Below are 6,000 nucleotides of genomic sequence, written 5' to 3'. Positions count from 1 at the left end.
AGGCGCTTGCTCACGTTTATTTACAGTTTTTTTTTTCTCTTTTGCTGTTGTCACGATTTTCTCGACAACTATTGAGAAATTGGAAAATGACCTTTTTAAAGTTTGAAGTTCAATATGACGCGTTAAATTTTCAATTTACAAAGGTAGGTACGGCATGAAACTTTTTGATTTTTTCACTACCCCAAAAGTTTGACCGAAAAACAATATAAAAATATAAAAACACACATCATTATAATTTGTGATACTGTGCCGCTCTCCGAATTCTCAATCTAAAATTTGAAATATTCCGTCATTTTTTTTGTAAAATAATTTTAATTAAAATAAAATAAAAAATATTAGTTTATATAAAACTTCTTTGAGTTCTATATACGTTTAATTTATGTTCAATAAATAACGTTCTAGTAAAAGAGTATGCTCAACATCCTCTGCGTCTAACTATAGAAATATAACATAACAGATATACGGACTATACAATATTATATGACAACAAATACCGTTTATATTTATACCTATTATGAAATCATTTTAAAAATTTGTAAACCATAACGTTTTTACTGAATAAAACTACTAACGGGTTTGGTTTTTAATAAAAAGAAAAAAACTTAGTTTTATATTATATCGTACATAATAGTACCTAGCTGTATAACTTTGTGTAGAATAAAACATTACTTAAACCGAAACTGGGTAGGATAAAAAGTAATCTGATGTCTGCAGTTTTTTTTAAATCTATTACATTATTTACAGGGTTTGTAACAGGGTTTTGAATGATATCGAAAAGCGCTTGTCTACTGCAAAATTATTAATTTATACTCAACAGTCGTAACGAATTTTGATTATTGTGTGTGTGTAAAATGTTATAATTAAGGCAGATGACATAATATTAAAATATTATACCTCTAAAAAAGCACAAAATGTTAGAGAAAAAAAATTGACCCTCAATAATTTTTCCCAGTTTTTTAATCAAGAAATAATTAAAAAGAAATACCATCCGATATAATAACGAAATTCAAATAATCAAATGAGACACGGAAACTACGTCATGTCTCATGAGTATCTGCTGTGGAGGCTCTCAAAATATATTCAAATGGTATACGAATTTATATTATAATATTGTCGTATCGATAAACGTTATTTAAAAGAAAATGTGTAAACAAATATTGAAAAAAACAACAACAATAATATCGTATAATATATATGCAAACGCTATTATAGAATAGTCTTTTGCCCCAATTATTTTAATATATTATTTAATATAGAACTGCGCGCAGACCGAATAACCGGGGTCCATTTCTACCCCCCCCCCCCCGATTTGGAATTTTCAAATTCTGCTTGCACCAATCGTTTATCCACAAACGTGCACGAAGTCCGGCCGTTTGTGCACCGCGAAGAGTGAAGTCGAATATAATATATTATCACGTGTTAAGTTGGTGTGCATTTTAATAATAATATTATATATTATTAGCGATCGCGTGCGAACCAGAGTGTATATAACATGTTGTATTATAATATAGGTGTATCGTTTGCGTTTGTAGTTAATGCCGTCGCCCCGTGTGCGTGTGCTGAGCGCAGTGTATTTATTCGGTCAGTAAACACTCTGCAATTACGCGTACAAAGGTTTGTTGCGTTGCGAACACATACGCGGAAATGTCAGATGTCGTGTGATGCCGTATCAAAGTTCGTTGTACGCTAGTGTTGAATAATAATAATATATTATTATACGCGGCCTACCGATGGTATAATAGTTTATTATTATTATCATGTGTGCGAGACAAAACAATTTCGAGACAACCAGTGCCGCTGGAAAGTGGAGAAGGTGGTCAAATAAGGTTCATATAGACACTAGAGCGTTCGGAAATTACCCTGGAGAGGGCAGACGTATAATTTTTACACCCTTTCATTCACCCATTCCACCCTCAACTCTTCAATAAAATTAAATCTTTCACAGCTTCAAATCTGCAGAAAGTATACGCAGGTACCTACATAGTAACTATATGGGAATGTGATGTGCAGCAAACAATATTATTACCTACTATATACTTATTGCTTCTTATCGCTATACTGCTATATTATATTTTAGAAATTATTGACTATTTTATTAATTATTATTGAATATTTTTAAATAAGAAGTAAGTAAGTATGTCGCATAATAAGTCGCACAGACAATACTTAAGTCCAGTAGTTATACGAAAGTACACTCAAATATGTAACCCACAACCACTGTGGAAATGTGGTAGACTACTATATAATGAGGTTTTCGAATAATAAAAAAATATTTATAATAAAATATTTGTTTCAAAATCTTAAAATGAATCTAAATATATATCTCAAATTAATGTAAAAAAAATGTTACGTCGCAAACACATAGGTACGTAAAAACGTCAGAAATGTTGTGGTGGTTTTAGTTTATTGTACGCAAGTGTTAAATAATATTATATTAAATTATTATATTATGCATTTATACCCGACCTATAATCGATAGTCATAATCGAGGCTCTCTATAATAATATTTTTTGCCCTCCCCCATGCGACCTTGCCATGAGAAAAGTTGTTTTGCACCCCTGACGGCGACGACGATTATAATTGCGTGATGCATATTATACGCTCGTGATCAGCCTGAAAAGGTACGACGACAACCATCACAATAGTTACGAAATGACAAGGGAGTCTTGACGGAGCAGACTTACGATAACGTTTCAGAAAAAGTTTCACAATATAGATGAATATAAAATTTTAGAATTTCTTCGCCCACGCGTTCGTCACTCCCTTCGGAACCACTCGGTCGCGTCTGTATATATTGTTTGCATATATTTTATATGTATGTATCACGTGCTTTAGATAAGTTCGCGGTGTCCACGAGACGACAAAACGTCGCGCGTTTTTGTTTTCGCTCGGCGAATTTATGGATATTCCGCCTTCGCCCGAATGCGTTTCCATCCGCACGGTCGCGCGCGTTATTATATTATATTATCCCTTCTGTGTGCGACGACAGTCGTGGCAGCTGTTGGCAACAAGTTCGGAATATTTCCCTACGCGAGTGCCGAACAGAGCTATATATACAGCTATTGCTATGACTATACGCTGCACTATATATTATGATATTATATATAATACACAACTCTGTACACGCTGCTATAATATACCGACGAGAGCATGCGGCGGCGGCGATCTCTTTCACCCGCCACTACTCACCCTACACCATAACCGCCCGATCGAGGCACATCGATTTTCCGCTCCGGAACCCCTCCAGTCGAAAGAACTCCGTTTAATTGTGTATGGAATTATTCTGGGTCGGGACGATAACAAAAAAAAAAATAATAATAATAAAGAAAAAAAACTACATGCCTTGATTATCTTCGGTCACAATAACACAGCCCTGATGAGGGCGCTTAATGAAAAATTCAATAATATCGCCCCCGCCGCGGACGACCCCGCTGGATGACGACGACGACGACGACTACGACTACGTTGGTAGCGGCTGAATGGAGGCGGAGGGTGGTCGCGTGGCCGGCGGAGGGTGGATTTGGAATTAATCAGTGCCCGAAGAATTTGGTTCGACATTGTTAGTCGGCGGCCTTTTATGTATAATACGTACAGAATAATAATAATAATAATAATAATAATAAAAAAAAAAAAAACGAAAAAAAACATTCGAAAGCCGTTTTCTAGTCTCGGAGAAGTAAATAAATTAAAAACATAAACTTTTACCGACCCGAATGGTACAATAGTAATGGATAATGACGACGATGATGATAGAAATAATAATAATAATAATAATAATTTGTACGCTGCAGCAGCACGATGTGTTTCGTCCGGTATAACGTCGCTTTGACCGGTATTTCGGGTGCTTGCGTATACAAACGGTCGACCGAACAAAGGCGGCTCAGCTGCTGCCACAAGGGTTGCGGAAAAGGTTAGACCGCGTGTACATGTATAGGGGTGGGGGAAACGGATAGCTGGCCAACTCCAGACTGCAGAAAAAGGGTTACGTCGTCGTTCTCGCATCGGTACTTTGGACTACAGCGGTCCTACAACACGCGTACGTGGTACACACGACGCCAAGTCCCGAAATCAATAAACGGCCCCGCCGCCACAGCCACCGACAACGCCAACGCCGCCGACTCTCTGCGGGGTCGAGCCCTGAGCGTGGGTGGTTTTGGGGAGGGGGGCAGGTGGCGGTGCAGGGGCTGAAAACTTTGCGTAATATGTTTCTTCGGACAGCATTCGAGCTAATTTATTCACCGCTTTATATATCTATATTATGTACATGTATGTGTGTGTGTGCGTGTGTGTGTGTGTGTGCCCTCTGTCCGCAGACCTGGCAAATTTAGATGGACGTCGAGTACGACAATACCATTACCGCTGAAACTATATTATATTATAATAAATAGTTGAGATTTTGGAACAAAATCGTTGAAATATCGGTTTATAAGCTCCAAATTCAAGTTAGAGGAAGAATTTTTAAAATTCCAAAGTAAACTTTCTTCAGCCATAGCAGTACCCATATGCATTTTTACATTAATATCAATTTTTATGAAACCAAATTGCTCTAGAAATGTGTTTTGTGCCTGTAATAATATATTTCATAGTTAAATATAGGACTTTCTATATTATAGTTATTTTTGTATACTTTATCATTATAGTCAAATCACAGTAAGTACCTACTTATCATCTATATAATGTTGGCCAAACGTTTTAATAGTAGGCTGACGATATTGTCATCACATTATACATTATATCTATATAGTATACGCGTAACAGGGGATCGTCGTGAACAATTTAAAATTGAAATACACTAATCATCAACGCATAATAATATATTTTTTTATAACTATTGAATTAAACTTAAAATTTAAATTCAGCACGAAAGTCATTCACACAATTCATAATAATATTATAATTTATAAACACAAATATAATATTAAGCTTGCGCTTACGCGTGATATCTCCGTCTCGAACTGCACCCCGCAACCACCGCATCGTCATGACCCTCTCACTCTCTCTACTCTCTCTCTCTTTATGTCAGGACAATATGACGTTTATATCGTATTCTGAAATGATAAATTTTGATTTAGGTTAGTAACGACGATATCACTGCGACCATCATTATAATATTATTATGATTATAATAAGCTACGCCGTTTGCGGTTTTAATCACTATTCGACGCGCGTTTATAATATATGCGCTTCGAAATAATTATAATATGCTGCCCAAGATAGAACATTTCACATGCCATTACTTTAATACGTTACATATATTAATAATTATTACTGTAGTGTTATAGCGTTATAATATCTATTATAACGTAAAAGTTTCGAGACGGATGTTTTATATTTCGTTGCGAGCAATTTAACGTTTATCTCGTTTCATAATAATTTATAAGCCACTATAATAATATTATTGCATTGCAGTGTATTAGATTTTCATGCTATCGATATTCTGATGTAAAACGTAATAAAAACATAGTTTATTGTTATTGTTATTATTATTAATATTGTTTCATCAGCATCAGCAGTTAACCAAAATGAAACGCGTCTGCTACAATCAATTCATACTATTAAAATATATTATACCTATAATATAAGAAATGTCGTGTAATGAAGTGTATTTGTGTTTCTGGAATGATTTTTGCATAACATTAAAATGTCTTCGCTATATATCGGATCGAATACGTAATCTCTTCGGGGTTATGGCTATTACTATATTATAATATAGGTATTACTATACAGTTAAAACATTTGATTAATATTATTCGGTCAGAATTTTTTCGTTAGAAAAAATATGAATAGTAATTATTCATCGACATCGTAATATTTAACTTTTACCCGTTAAAATGCATTTGGTCGAGATCCTTAAAACATTATAACTTTGCATAATATTATAGGTGTTATTATATTATGTTAATCGATTGTTAATATTGTAAATCGAATGGAAATTCACGGCGTATATATTATAGATTATAGTTATAACAATAAACACGTGTTTAGGAAATCATGATGCAA

At 34.6% G+C, this 6,000-nt stretch overlaps 1 long non-coding RNA gene across 1 annotated transcript in view; it reads right to left on the bottom strand.

The window, feature by feature from the left end:
* Positions 1-1,418: 1,418 nt before the first annotated feature.
* LOC107883974 overlaps positions 1,419-6,000 on the bottom strand; it is a 63,741-nt gene continuing 59,159 nt past the window's right edge. The window contains exon 3 of the long non-coding RNA XR_003839380.1: positions 1,419-5,048. This is a non-coding gene — a long non-coding RNA (uncharacterized LOC107883974). The remainder of the gene's footprint in view (positions 5,049-6,000) is intronic.

The sequence above is a fragment of the Acyrthosiphon pisum genome, chromosome A2 (genome assembly GCF_005508785.2).
Source record: "Acyrthosiphon pisum isolate AL4f chromosome A2, pea_aphid_22Mar2018_4r6ur, whole genome shotgun sequence".
NCBI classification, from domain to species: domain Eukaryota; kingdom Metazoa; phylum Arthropoda; class Insecta; order Hemiptera; family Aphididae; genus Acyrthosiphon; species Acyrthosiphon pisum.
Note: the sequence above shows the minus strand (reverse complement) of the source record. Positions and strands in the feature narration are given on the sequence as shown.